This window comes from Schistocerca nitens, chromosome 1, assembly GCF_023898315.1.
Source record: "Schistocerca nitens isolate TAMUIC-IGC-003100 chromosome 1, iqSchNite1.1, whole genome shotgun sequence".
Classification (NCBI taxonomy): Eukaryota; Metazoa; Arthropoda; class Insecta; order Orthoptera; family Acrididae; genus Schistocerca; species Schistocerca nitens.
Window position 1 is genome coordinate 108,125,629 of NC_064614.1, and position 14,873 is coordinate 108,140,501.

General features: G+C 44.4%; 1 non-coding gene across 1 annotated transcript; it reads left to right on the forward strand.

Moving 5' to 3' along the window:
• The first annotated feature begins 8,418 nt into the window (after window positions 1-8,418).
• Trnas-uga (transfer RNA serine (anticodon UGA)) lies at window positions 8,419-8,492 on the forward strand. Its single transcript has one exon. It is a non-coding gene; the product is annotated as a tRNA-Ser (tRNA).
• Window positions 8,493-14,873: the final 6,381 nt, after the last annotated feature.

The window sequence follows — 14,873 nt, forward strand, 5'->3', positions numbered from 1 at the left end:
GCACGTGTTACATGTCAGACATTTCTTCGGCTCGAATAACTTCCGTGTCTCCTAGGCTAGGGGAGGACGTGTCACCCGAACTATGGCGACCCTTTTTACGACTCTTCGGCGATCGCTGTTTTCGCGCCCTGCCCTGTGCCGCCGTAGGCGACGCCTCACTGTGTTCGTCGAGCGTTTAATGATCCGTTGCCGCCGCCACTGCCTCGACCTCCATTTCCATGCCGCGTGCTACATGTGAGGGAGTGGAAGGTTCCTCCCTCATCTGACGTGAGGTGGGTGTAGGGGTATTCTCCGTGTCAGCTCCATGCTCCCTTAACTCAGTCTGCTCTTGCCTCGACACGTCCGTGTCACGCTCCGAACTCGTTAACACCTCCCGGCGGGCCACCGACACGTACGTCATCGGCAGTTGCGTGGGAACTTCTCGCTGTGACGCTTCTCCATGTGGCAGTTGCATGACGCGGCGTCGTGTGTACTCCGAGCAGAAATGTCCTTCTCCACCACAGCCAGAACATGTGCGTGGCTGGCCGTCGTAAATCACAACAGCTCGATATCCTCCAAGACATAAATACGAAAGGATATGTTCGTGAAGGACGATCCGCACCTGTCGGAAGCCGTATACCACGGGATAGCTGCTAAAACATGTCCAGCGTTCAGGCGTATGACTGTCTACCGTTCCATATGGTCATAGCGACTCAATAACCATCGATTCTGGTACTCAAACGGCAATTCAAAGATCCGAATGACCCTCGCACCCATGCCTGAAGGAGCTACTCTTATATCGCCGATATGGCTATCAGAGTGTCGAAATTTAAATCCTCTTTGAGTACCGGCGAGAGTTCTTTCACATGCAGCTTCATCGATCAAAAAAATGGTTCAAATGGCCCTGAGCACTATGGGACTTAACTTCTGAAGTCATCAGTACCCTAGAACTTAGAACTACTTAAACTTAACCAACCTAAGGACATCACACACATCCATGCCCGACGCAGGATTAGAACCTGCGACCGTAGCGGTCGCGCGGTTCCAAACTGTAGCGCCTAGAACCGCTCGGCCACCCCGGCCTGCTTCATCGGTCATCTTGACGTACATTGTACTGCTTACAACGGATAGGTGTATCCCAATAAGGTCATTAGCATGTAAACGAACTTCTTCCCGCAAAAAAGGCCATCTATTTCGAAATCCTTGGGTCTGGCACATTCGTCGTCAAACGTAAATTGGAGCGTAGTCTTTCTAAAAGTGTGTGCCACGGCGATCTAGTCAGACAACAACACACGCGAGTATCAACGGTGTAAACACTTCCACGAGCGCACGCGGCCAGGACAACAGGTCCGAGCCACGCCACTGCCTGAAGCAGACTTGAACACAGCGTGATTACAGCTGCGCGAACTATCTCGGCACGCGTTCGCAGCTCGTGTCCCGCGGTCGCGTTCTCACTTTCCGAGCACGGCGTCCCGGGTTCGATTCCCGGCGGGGTCTGGGATTTTCACCTGCCTCGAGATGACTGGATGTTTGTGTTGTTCTTATTTCATCATTATTCATGAAAGTGACGAGACTGGACTGAGGAAAAGTTGGAATTTGTACGAGCGCGGAGAACCGCGCTGTTGAGTTTCCCACAAACCAAACATCATCGTCATTATCATATCTCGGCACGCGTCACGGCCGACCCACACTATCACCGAGTGCCACCCATCAGCAATCCCTGTCCGCTGACTTCATGTTTGCTACTCTGAGATTCCCACTGGAGATCGGACGTATTTCTGCATCCGCACTGAAGAAGGTGGATCCGTACGCCAGGTAGGTGTTTCAGTTATATGAATGTGCGGTGTCAGTTCTTTCTCACGTACTAGGACGTCTAAGCGCTTCAGTATCTTCTACCAGTCATACGTCTTTTCCTTCGCCATTTATGCTGGTGGTGGTGGTGGTGGTTAGTGTTTAACGTCCCGTCGACAACGAGGTCATTAGAGACGGAGCGCAAGCTCGGATTAGGGAAGGATTGGGAAGGAAATCGGCCGTGCCCTTTCAAAGGAACCATCCCGGCATTTACCTGAAACGATTTAGGGAAATCACGGAAAATCTAAAACAGGATGGCTGGAGACGGGATTGAACCGTCGTCCTCCCGAATGCGAGTCCGCCATTTGTGCTGTGGATCTCTTGGATCCCAGGAGGACTTATGATACCTATATTCTGCCATCAGCAGCATTACATTTTCTTCAGACCACTTCGTCGCTTACACAACTGATGTCAGCAACAGGGGTGGACAACACAGAAAACGAAAGTTTTAGTGCTGATGCGGCGTGCAGGCAAACCTTCTTTGGTGTCTCGCTAAAAGACCAACAACTTGCAACATATGAATTAACACTAGCGAAAGCGAACTGAATGTGTCCAAAAGTAGAATGCGCTTACTTACCGTTTACAACAAATAGAATTTCGTCCACTAATGGTTGTTCGCTTGTATTCGCTCCGATTTAAGCTGGGATATATGGGAAGCAACTTTCTCAAATTTGGTATCCGTCTTCCAACAGGTATATTTACCTACCAGTCTGCCGCTCTCCACGATTCGCGTATTGCCGTAGGTTTGGACAACTACAGTGCAGTTGCGATCTGAATACCAACGGTTGATTAATGATAAAGAATTAGAAGTAACGGAACCGCGCTGCTGCTGCGGTCGCAGGTTCGAATCCCGCCTCGGGCATGGATGTGTGGTTGTCCTTAGGTTAGTTAGGTTTAAGTAGTTCTAAGCCTAGAAGACTGATGACCTCAGATGTTGAGTCCCATAGTGCTTAGAGCCATGTGAACCAATAAGAAGTAATTAAATTTCAAATTACTTATTCCGCAAAGACACAGGCGTAGATATTATTGCACCGAGGGTAAATAGAAGTTGAGCTTCAAGGGTAAATTTGGAACAGAGACTCCGAGTGCGTATTACATCTCTAACAGTTACAGATAAAAAAAAAAATAAAAAAAAACGAATCGTTATCCTTCCAGTTCCACTCACTCCACTGTAGGTTGTCCTATAGCTGTCAAAAAACATGACAGAGAGACGAACTAGACTGCTGCCGAATATACTGGGTGACTATAATGAAAGTACAGAGGACCAATATGGGCTGTAATTATCGTATGGCAGCGAAACGTGGTAGATACGGTAATGCGTTGATGCGGAACCAATTTACGCTGGAAAATGATAGTTCAAATTTTGGCCTCCAGCTGCATATCTGGCGCTGAACAGCAGCTCGCCGATGGCTCCGGTGCTAATACTGAAAAAACCTGTATGAAGGGTGAGTGGTGGTTGATAATAAAATCAACATTACACCTTTCTCACTTGTTTGACTTTAGCTGCCGACGTCCCGTTCCTAATCCAGTATGTATGGAAACATTTCTATGCGTCTTGCATTCACACCGCCAGATTTGTACCTGGTGGACAAATTTGGAACTAAATTTTCTCCAGCGTAAATCGGTGCCACATTAATGCATAAAATAGCTACCACGTTTCGCTGCCATACGGTAATTACAACCCACACAGGACGTCTGTGAGTAGATGCACTTTAATTACAACCCCCTGGTGCTTCCCTTTGTGTTCACGGCTGATGTGATGGTGCACAGTAAGCGTTCCTGAACATTCTCCATTCCGTCTGTTCTGTTTGCATGATTCCAATATAATCAGCATGTGAACCACAGAAAATTATTTTTCAACTCTTGTTTCTTAGGGTACCATGTCTTTACACATTAATTTCTAATAGTTCACACAGATGGTGTACTCCGCTCGTTCAAAAAGTTCCGAGACTACTTTTATTCTTGACGTATAAGCGACGTCAGCGCAGTAACTACGGCTGCAGCTTGAACTAACAATTGTCAACAGCCGATGGGAATTCGACGAATTAGTCGTGAGCAGGTAGGGTTCAGTAGCAGGCCAACGGCCTTGCCACAGTGCTAACATCGGTTCCCGCCAGACACCGAAGGTAAGCATTGTCGAGCTTGGCTAGCGCTTGTATGGGACACTGTCCGGGTACGCCGAGAGCTGTTGGTCAGCAGGGTGCACTCAGCCCTTGTCAGGCGCTTCTTGACTGAGAACTAGCGACACCGGTCACGAAACCTAACAACGGCTGGCAGAGTTGTGTGCTGACCACATGCCCCTCCGTATTAGCATCCGGTGACGCCTAAGGGCTAGGGTGACACACCGGCCGATCGGTACCGTTGGGACTTCTACGTCTTTTCGGAGCAGTTTGTTTTCATTCCTATTTGTGTTAAGTAGTGCACGTGCGGTCGCAGTGTGTCAGCATACACCACTGGCCATTAAAATTGCTACACCAAGAAGAAATGCAGATGATGAACGGGTATTCATTGCACAAATATATTATACCAGAACTGACATGTGATTACATTTTCAGGCAATTTGGGTGCATAGATCCTGAGAAATCAGTACCCAGAACAACCATCTCTGGCCGTAGTAACGGCCTTGATACGCCTGGGCATTGAGTCAAACAGAGCTTGGATGGCGTGTACAGGTACAGCTGCCCATGCAGCTTCAGCACGATACCACAGTTCATCAAGAGTACTGACTGGCGTATTGTGACGAGCCAGTTGCTCGGCCACCATAGACCAGACGTTTTCAATTGGTGAGAGATCTGGAGAACGTGCTGGCCAGGGCAGCAGTCGCACATTTTCTGTATCTATAAAGGCCCGTACAGGAACTGCAACATGCGGCCGTGCATTATCCTGCTGAAATGTAGGGTTTCGCGGGGATCGGATGAAGGATAGAGCCACGGGTCGTAACAAATCTGAAATGTAACATCCACTGTTCAAAGTGCCGTCAGTGCGAACAAGAGGTGACCGAGACGTGTAACCAATGGCACCCCATACCATCACGCCGGATGATACGCCAGTATGGCGATGACGAATACACGCTTCCAATGTGCGTTCAACGCGATGTGACCAAACACGGATGCGACCATAATGATGCTGTAAACAGAACCTGGCTTCATCCGAAGAAATAACGTGTTGCCATTCGTGCACCCAGGTTCGTCTTTGAGTACACCATCGCAGGCGCTACTGTCTGTGATGCAGCGTCAAGGGTAACCGCAGCCATGGTCTCCATGGCATAGTCCATGCTGCTGCAAACGTCGTCGAACTGTTCGTGCAGATGGTTGTTGTCTTGCAAACGACCCCATCTGTTGACTCAGGGATCGAGACGTGGCTGCACGATCCGTTACAGCCATGCGGATAAGATGCCTGTCATCTCGACTGCTAGTGATACGAGGCCATTGGGATCCAGCATGGCGTTCCGTATTATCCTCTTGAAACCACCGATTCCATATTCTGCTAACAGTCCATCCCTAAATCAAAAGTTCAAGGCGTTCTTCAGACTGTTTTGAAGAAGAAAAAAGTGTACGTGAAATTTATCAAGCACAACTTCAAAAAACAGTCACGGGTGACGAGACTTAGTGTCATCAATCCTAACCTATCACGGAACGATGAAGTGTAGAAATTCACACCAAGGATTAACCCTTTCACTACGTAACGAACATTCAAGCCACTGAGACGCGCGAGTTGACCAGCATCCAGAAGAAAGACTTCTCTGACAGCGTCACGTGGCTGAATGACTGTTTTCTACGTTATACTGATGTGGAGGGAGGGTTTACTATTTAGAACATCTGAAACATTAAAACCCATCATATTTTTAACTTTGGTCTACTTTTCATTAATTCAGTCTCGAAAATTCTTGGACTTACAATGTCATCAGAAAGGAGAAGCCTGTCTTATGAGGTACTTACTTCTCCAGTATTCCATGCTCTTTTTACCCTCGGACATTGAAAATAATGACTCTTATTTTATAATTTTTAATACTTTTTTCGTATTGGTTGCTACAGACAGAAATTTATTAAGGGGCAATTCTAATTTTACCTTGGCTGTATTATGATCAGTCATTTACTTCACACAAGCCGCTGATCTAGGCAATGTTCAGTTTTCAAGTGTTTACTCATAAGATGTAGATCCGTCACTTAAATATGAAATTGTGGAGCAGTAGACTCGAAAAACAACAACAAAAACATTCTATACCCTCCATCGACTTAAATATCACAGCTGCCGTAGTGATATACTTACGTAAACATTAAAAGTCGTGATATTTTATCCGAGCTTGTGGTCTCGCGGTCGCGTTCTTATTTCCCGAGCATGGGGTGCCGGGTTCGATTTCCGGTGGGGTCAGAGATTTTCACCTACCTCAAGGTAACTGGGTGTTTGTGTTGTCCTCATCATTCATAAAAGTGGCGAGTTTGGACTGAGCAAAGGTTGGGAATTTGTACGGGCGCTGATAACCACGCAGTTGAGCGCCCCACAAACCAACCATCATCATCATAGTGATATTTTGCCCAGAACATCACTTTTCACTGGTCGGTTTGACACTGTGTAAAGACATGCTGCCGGCCGAAGTGGCCGTGCGGTTAAAGGCGCTGCAGTCTGGAACCGCAAGACCGCTACGGTCGCAGGTTCGAATCCTGCCTCGGGCATGGATGTTTGTGATGTCCTTAGGTTAGTTAGGTTTAACTAGTTCTAAGTTCTAGGGGACTAATGATCTCAGCAGTTGAGTCCCATAGTGCTCAGAGCCATTTGAACCATTTTTTTGAAAGACATGCTGATTTTCGCGTCCAACCATTCTTTGAGAGATCTCTTCCCCCTTTATACAGGGTGTTACAAAACTGTACGGCCAAACTTTCAGGAAACATTCCTCAGACACAAAGAAAGAAAATATGTTATGTGGACATGTATCCGGAAACTCTTACTTTCCATGTTAGAGCTCATTTTATTACTTCTCTTCAAATCACATTAATCATGGAATGGAAACACACAGCAACAGAACGTACCAGCGTGACTTCAAACACTTTGTTACAGGTTATGTTCAAAATGTCCTCCGTTAGCGAGCATACATCCACCCTCCGTCGCACTGAATCCCTGATGTGCTGATGCAGCCCTGGAGAATGGCGTATTGTATCACAGCCGTCTACAATACGAGCACGAAGAGTGTCTACATTTGGTACCGGGGTTGCGTAGACAAGAGCTTTCAAATGCCCCCATAAATGAAGGTCAAGAGGGTTGAGGTCAGGAGAGCGTGGAGGCCACGGAATTGGTCCGCCGCTACCAATCCATCGGTCACCGAATCTGTTGTTGAGAAGCGTACGAACACTTCGACTGAAATGTGCAGGAGCTCCATCGTGCATGAACCACATGTTGTGTCGTACTTGTTAAGGCACATGTTCTAGCAGCACAGGTAGCGTATCCCTTATGAAATCATGATAACGTGCTCCATTGAGCGTAGGTGGACGAAACTAAAATGAGCTCTAACATGGAAATTAAGCGTTTCCGGACACATGTCCGCATAATATCTTTTCTTTTTTTGTGTGTGAAGAATGTTTCGTGAAAGTTTGGCCGTACCTTTTTGTAACACCCTGTATTCGTTAACAAATTGTAGTGCATCTCTGAGAAAGATGCCAGATTTAAAAAAAATGTGTAACATCTGAGATGGAAGCCTCTCGTAACACTGGGAGTATCTGCTCATTCGTATCTGTGTGGCGTCTTTCTTTAAACCGGCGAAAACTTTTTCCCTCCAGATTATTCCGGGATCTTTATGCAGACTTTTTGTCCGCAGAGCTTTTCTGACGATGTGTGTCGGACGGGATGTAATACGAGAGTAAGAAAGGGAGTAATCATGAAAATGTAAAGCGCGTAATAGGAAGCACTTCTCTCCCGACGTCATAGGAAGAACAGAGGCAGGTTGTACGTAAAGAGATTCATCTCCTTTTGTCATCCTGGCGCGTCGTTTTGTGTCTGACGTCGACTAAATACGTGAGAAGCCCATCTGCGGTATGTGTTTTCGTTGACTAAGTGCCTGTGTCAAACTAAAAGTCCACACTACCACGATTCAGTCATCAGTCAGTCTTTTTGTTATCATTTCCTATCACTTTCGCTTCTTTTCCTTCTAGCACCGATTTTTATGCCGTATGCAAATATTTAATCGTAGATGGCCATTGCTAACATTGTGTAGTAACCTTTTTTATGGGGTTGCCAATTCTGTGACAACATTCAGAAGTTTACTTATTTCGTCAGAGTTGGAGAAAACACGACAAGCGTAGAGGCAGTAACTATTATGTTTATATACTAAGATGGTATCTGTTCTTTCGGACATGTCCGAAAGGACAGATACCATCTTAGTATATATATAGTTAAGGCTCACCGACCATTTGACCATCTACTTCTTCTGTGCGAATGCACAGTGCCCGAACTCTTACGGGAATCGGCAACGCGCCACGAGTAATGAGTATAATAGGCGGGAGCACTACGAATGTAGTGCGGGACATTACGTTGAGAATGTGGGTTTCGCGGGAGGCGTGCCAGAGATAAATCCCTGCAGCAGCACTATCTTCTGTGTCCTCGGTGGCTCAGATGGATAGAGCGTCTGCCATGAAAGCAGGAGATCCCGGGTTCGAGTCCCGGTCGGGGCACACATTTTCATCTGTCCCCGTTGACATATGTCAACGCCTGTCAGCAGTTAAGGGTGTTCATTTCATGTAACTGGTATGTTTGTCATACCTCCATGCTGGATTGTTTAACCAATATTGCAGGTTTTCCTATCCGGCGTATACCAGTCACAGTAATTAACCATCGTCACCGCCGAACATGGCCACCGGGACTTATTATTTTGCCATAATTACAGTGAAGTCTCTATGATGACATGATGAGCAGTGGCTCTGTGAGTATTATTTCTTTACTTTGTCACGGCATACTTGGTCGCGGCACAACTAAAGCCAACGAAATTTTTTTCCTCCGGTGTATTTTATAACAGAAAGGGAAAGAATTATGAATGAATATTCTGAAATATTATAAATAATATTATAAAAATTTTTCTTAGATATTAACTGCGCGCGCATGAATTCCTGAAAGACAGTGGAATAGCGGTCTTTGGACAGTGTGATAAAACAGCGTAGTCTGAAACTTAATAACAACTGCCAGCAGAGAGCGGCAGGGGATCCAGAGATAATCTTGTGTTCGGAATTTTCGATTTTGCGCCGAACGGCGATGGACTCCAGGAATTTTTATAGAGGAGAGGTTGTTGTTTTGTTTTAGGACGAACCGAACTTCTAGAAATTACTGCTGAAGAAGCAGTCTGTCAGCTTACGTTACATATACAGCTAGTAACGCTGGTATGCCGTGACTCTCTGTGCCCTTGCATTTCTGATGATCGAAATAAGCTCGAAACACCTCAGGCTAGCAATTTGAGTAATGGAGTCATTTTACAACAGACTGTATGACTTTTTTGAAGCAACCCTTTCAGCTCGAATACAGTACTACATAGTAATATAACAGTTGTCACCTGTCTCCGACGGGATTTAAACTCTCACCTATATTGGTAAAACAAGACTGAAACAATGTCAATGAGAACAGAAAGTTGAAGGGTAATGTGTTGTGAAAATGTGAAAATTGTGTTCTAGGTTTATTTTTTCCTTACTTTTTAACATAGGCTATATTTCTTATTAGTAATAAATGTCAAATAATATGCATTCATTTTGATTTTCGTACGGGTCCATCTAGTAATTAATTTGTCCAGAAAACACAAGTTTTATTCTTTTTCATTACATCTTTTACTTTGAAACAAATTTTATGCCAACACATCTTGGGTCGATGAATACTGGTAAGCGTGGCTTAAGAAACAGTCACATACAGATGGACTGTGAATAAAGTGCGATCACATAGCACCCTCGTCATCGAAAATTTGAAACAGATTAAAGTGCAGCCGTGAATTCGAACACCACATGCGCAAATAGGGACAGTGTTGGCACGGTATTTAAGCCCTACTGGCGGAGACCAGAGCTCAGAGAAACTCAGTAAGAGTGTCACCCAGTTATTTTAACACTGTTTTGCCTACCTGTGACGAAAAGGTGCTCAAAAATTTACCACGATTTCGGCAGAGGCGCCACACTGTTCTCGTACCGTTTCTCTTGTCTGGCATGGGATCCGCTTTTCCAGGATTTGGCAAAGTTTATTTTATCTCTTAACTTTGTTGCAATTTAAGGAGATGGGACCTGGATAAACTGAAAGAACCAGAGGTTGTACAGAGTTTCAGGGAGAGCATAAGGGAACAATTGACAGGAATGGGGGAAAGAAATACAGTAGAAGAAGAATGGGTAGCTTTGAGGGATGAAGTAGTGAAGGCAGCAGAGGATCAAGTAGGTAAAAAGACGAGGGCTAGTAGAAATCCTTCAGTAACAGAAGAAATATTGAATTTAATTGATGAAAGGAGAAAATATAAACATGCAGTAAATGGAGCAGGCAAAAAGGAATACAAACGTCTCAAAAATGAGATCGACAGGAAGTGCAAAATGGCTAAGCAGGGATGGCTAGAGGATAAATGTAAGGATGTAGAGGCTTGTCTCACTAGGGGTAAGATAGATACTGCCTACAGGAAAATTAAAGAGACCTTTCGAGATAAGAGAACCACTTGTATGAACATCAAGAGCTCAGATGGAAACCCAGTTCTAAGCAAAGAAGGGAAAGCAGAAAGGTGGAAGGAGTATATAGAGGGTCTATACAAGGGCGATGTACTTGAGGACAATATTATGGAAATGGAAGAGGATATAGATGAAGATGAAATGGGAGATACGATACTGCGCGAAGAGTTTGACAGAGCACTGAAAGACCTGAGTCGAAACAAGGCCCCCGGAGTAGACAACATTCCATTGGAACTACTGACGGCCTTGGGAGAGCCAGTCCTGACAAAACTCTACCATCTGGTGAGCAAGATGTATGAAACAGGCGAAATACCCACAGACTTCAAGAAGAATATAATAATTACAATCCCAAAGAAAGCAGGTGTTGACAGATGTGAGAATTACCGAACAATCAGTTTAATGAGCCACAGCTGCAAAATACTAACACGAATTCTTTACAGGCGAATGGAAAAACTAGTAGCCCACATCTCGTGGTCGTGCGGTAGCGTTCTCGCTTCCCACGCCCGGGTTCCCGGGTTCGATTCCCGGCGGGGTCAGGGGTTTTCTCTGCCTTGTGATGGCTGGGTGTTGTGTGCTGTCCTTAGGTTAGTTAGGTTTAAGTAGTTCTAAGTTCTAGGGGACTTATAACCACAGCAGTTGAGTCCCATAGTGCTCAGAGCCATTTTGAAAAACTAGTAGAGGCCGACCTCGGGGAAGATCAGTTTGGATTCCGTAGAAATACTGGAACACGTGAGGCAATACTGACCTTACGACTTATCTTAGAAGAAAGATTAAGGAAAGGCAAACCTACGTTTCTAGCATTTGTAGACTTAGAGAAAGCTTTTGACAATGTTGACTGGAATACTCTCTTTCAAATTCTAAAGGTGGCAGGGGTAAAATACAGGGACCGAAAGGCTATTTACAATTTGTACAGAAAGCAGATGGCAGTTATAAGAGTCGAGGGACATGAAAGGGAAGCAGTGGTTGGGAAGGGAGTAAGACAGGGTTGTAGCATCTCCCCGATGTTATTCAATCTGTATATTGAGCAAGCAGTAAAGGAAACAAAATAAAAATTCGGAGTAGGTATTAAAATCCATGGAGAAGAAATAAAAACTTTGAGGTTCGCCGATGACAGTGTAATTCTGTCAGAGACAGCAAAGGACTTGCAAGAGCAGTTGAACGGAATGGATGGTGTCTTGAAAGGAGGATATAAGATGAACATCAACAAAAGCAAAACGAGGATAATGGAATGTAGTCAAATTAAGTCGGGTGATGTTGAGGGTATTAGATTAGGAAATGAGACACTTAAAGTAGTAAAGGAGTGTTGGTATTTGGGGAACAAAATAACTGATGATGGTCTAAGTAGAGAGGATATAAAATGTAGACTGGCAATGGCAAGGAAAGCGTTTCTGAAGAAGAGAAATTTGTTAACATCGAGTATAGATTTAAGTGTCAGGAAGTCATTTCAGAAAGTATTTGTATGGAGTGTAGCCATGTATCGAAGTGAAACATGGACGGTAAATAGTTTGGACAAGAAGAGAATAGAAGCTTTCGAAATGTGGTGCTACAGAAGAATGCTGAAGATTAGATGGGTAGATCACATAACTAATGAGGAGGTACTGAATAGGATTGGGGAGAAGAGGAGTCTGTGGCACAACTTGACTAGAAGAAGGGATCGGTTGGTAGGACATGTTCTGAGGCATCAAGGGATCACCAATTTAGTATTGGAGGGCAGCGTGGAGGGTAAAAATCGTAGGGGGAGACCAAGAGATGAATACACTAAGCAGATTCCGAAGGATGTAGGTTGCAGTAGGTACTGGGAGATGAAGAAGCTTGCACAGGATAGAGTAGCGTGGAGAGCTGCATCAAACCAGTCTCAGGACTGAAGACCACAACAACAACAACTTTGTTGCCGGATATCTTTCATGAGTCGTGTAATGTAAGGAGGGAACTTTTGTCAGTCGTATAAACTTTTTTCTTTGTTTATTTTTGGAGGGGTCTGCGTGGAGCAGAACACAATTCATTTCTTTTATTACTCAGACATGTTTCGCTGACGTTCTAGCATCATCAGCGGGCCTTTCCTTTCTTTCTATTAAAAAGTAAACAGAAAAAAATACTCTTTTCTTCTTGATATGTGTAAATGTAATTGTCTAAGAAAGTATTTTCAATTTGAAAAACAGACTAAGTGGTATATAAGTAACTGGTGTAACCGCCAGAATGTTGAATGAAAGCATGCAAAAGAATGTGACTTGTGCTGTACAAGTGCCGGATGGCAGTTTGTGGGATGAAGCACGATTCTTGTTGACTTGTCGAAACATTTATGCCGTTTGCGGATGTCGCTGGAGTTGCCGTCCGATTATGTCCTATATGTGCTCGATTGGAGACAAGTCTGGTGATCGAGCAGGCCCAGGCAATATGTCAGCATACTGTACAGCATGTCGGATTATAACAGCCGTATGTGGTCGAGCGTTATCCTGTTGGAAAACACCACTTGGTACGCTGCTCAACAGTTTGAATTACGAGTATGACGTACAAATTTGAGGTCAGGGTGCGTGGGATAATCACGAGAGTCTGTTGTTGCAGAAAACATTACGCGACAACATTAATGTTCTTTTCTATAGTAACAGATTTTGGCCTAGCCGAACAAGTAACCTCCGCTACCGACAGTTTCTTCACAACTGAAATTTAATTAGCGAATACCTTGTCGAGATGGATGTTGGATGATTGGAAACCGTTAAAAGAAATTCACGCTGTTCTATAGTTAACGCACCAAACTGGCGTCTACGCAAGCCACTCCTTGAATTCTTCGTTCGGAAAAAGAAACCATGGGGAATACCCATAAACGTTTGTGTGCAGTGTAAGGTTATGATGGGGTTGCTAGGAGTACTGTTAGGCGATTCATAAAGAAACTAATCTTCATGGTTGGCCACTGCCAGGACGTCTTGTCACAAACGCTGCTCCGCTGAGCATTGGAAGTGCATGTGCAGTGACTGAGATCTTGGATATTAAAAAGATATGCACAAGATGACTTCCACGAATGCTCACGACAGACCAAAACCTTAAAGGAAAGTCATTTCATCTAAACTGATGGAACAGTTTGAGGCCGATGGATTAGTCTTTCTGCCAGGAGTGCAGCCAAAGCACGGCTAGGAGCATAGGACAAGAGCTTTTACCAAGAGGGAATACAATATGTAATTACACAACGTAACAGTAAGGCTTTACAGAGCGTTTGTTTTAATTTGGAACAATTAAATATCTCCAAAAATAAGCACCGTAAGAAAAAAAAGTGTGCCAGATATGACACCCTGGAGGGTGGGGGGTCAGTTTTTTATTTTCAGAGGAAACTCCTAATTTTTATAGTAGGTTTGGCTTCTACGTCAGAAAATACCCACATTTTACCCAAAACATTTTGTTACATTTGGGGTAGATTGCACCTTAATCGACAAAATTCTGTTTTTCCGGATTATGCAATTAAGAACCGATTCATCTGGTTCTACATTTCATTTTCAGTAAAAATGTTAACCTCTTTTTAAACAGTTGATATTACTGTTAAACACTGAATTTAGTTTTGCGAATTTGATTGAACAGGCAGGCATTTAGAAGCCAGGCAATACGCTGCTTGTAACGCAACTTAGTTCTCTGTTCTCTTCGGCTGACTTCGGTGAGTCCCCACACCGTCAGGGTGACTGATTTAGGAATGTTCTTCCGTGTAACCGTCGTATCCCTCGTGCAGATTACAGACTCATCTGCCGTGAATGAAAGAAAAAAAAATGTATGGGTTAAGCCTCAAGTATTTTTTGGCGTAAAATCTGCAATAAAACATACGGAGTTCCCATTTGAAAATACATAGTTGATCTCTCCCCCAGGAGGTGGCCAGTTTCTAACACAGTAAGACATCTCCTTCGAAAATATTAGCTTTTCATCTGGAATATTTTTCATATGAGGGGTCTTTTTTCATGATATTGGTTGTTCCAGTTTGAAATAAACACCCTACAGAACATGACAAAACTATGTAGAAAAGTAGTGCAAGTAAAAGAAGTGTTGACTGACATTGTCACTAAATTCTAGCCGGCCGGTGTGGCCGTGCGGTTCTAGGCGCTTCAGTCTGAAACCGTGTGACCGCTACGGTCGCAGGTTCGAATCCTGCCTCGGGCATGGATGTGTGTGGTGCCCTTAGGTTAGTTAGGTTTACGTAGTTCTAAGTTCTAGGGGACTGATGACCACAGATGTTAAGTCCCATAGTGCTCAGAGCCATTTGAACCATTTTGAACCAAATTCCAAGCCTTAAAATAAACTTGTTAAGAGGAAAAACAAATTGGGGCGCATTGCTTATTGCATGTGCAGATTTACACCATATGTAAGCTTGTCACAACCCTAACCGAGCGAGGTGGTGCAATC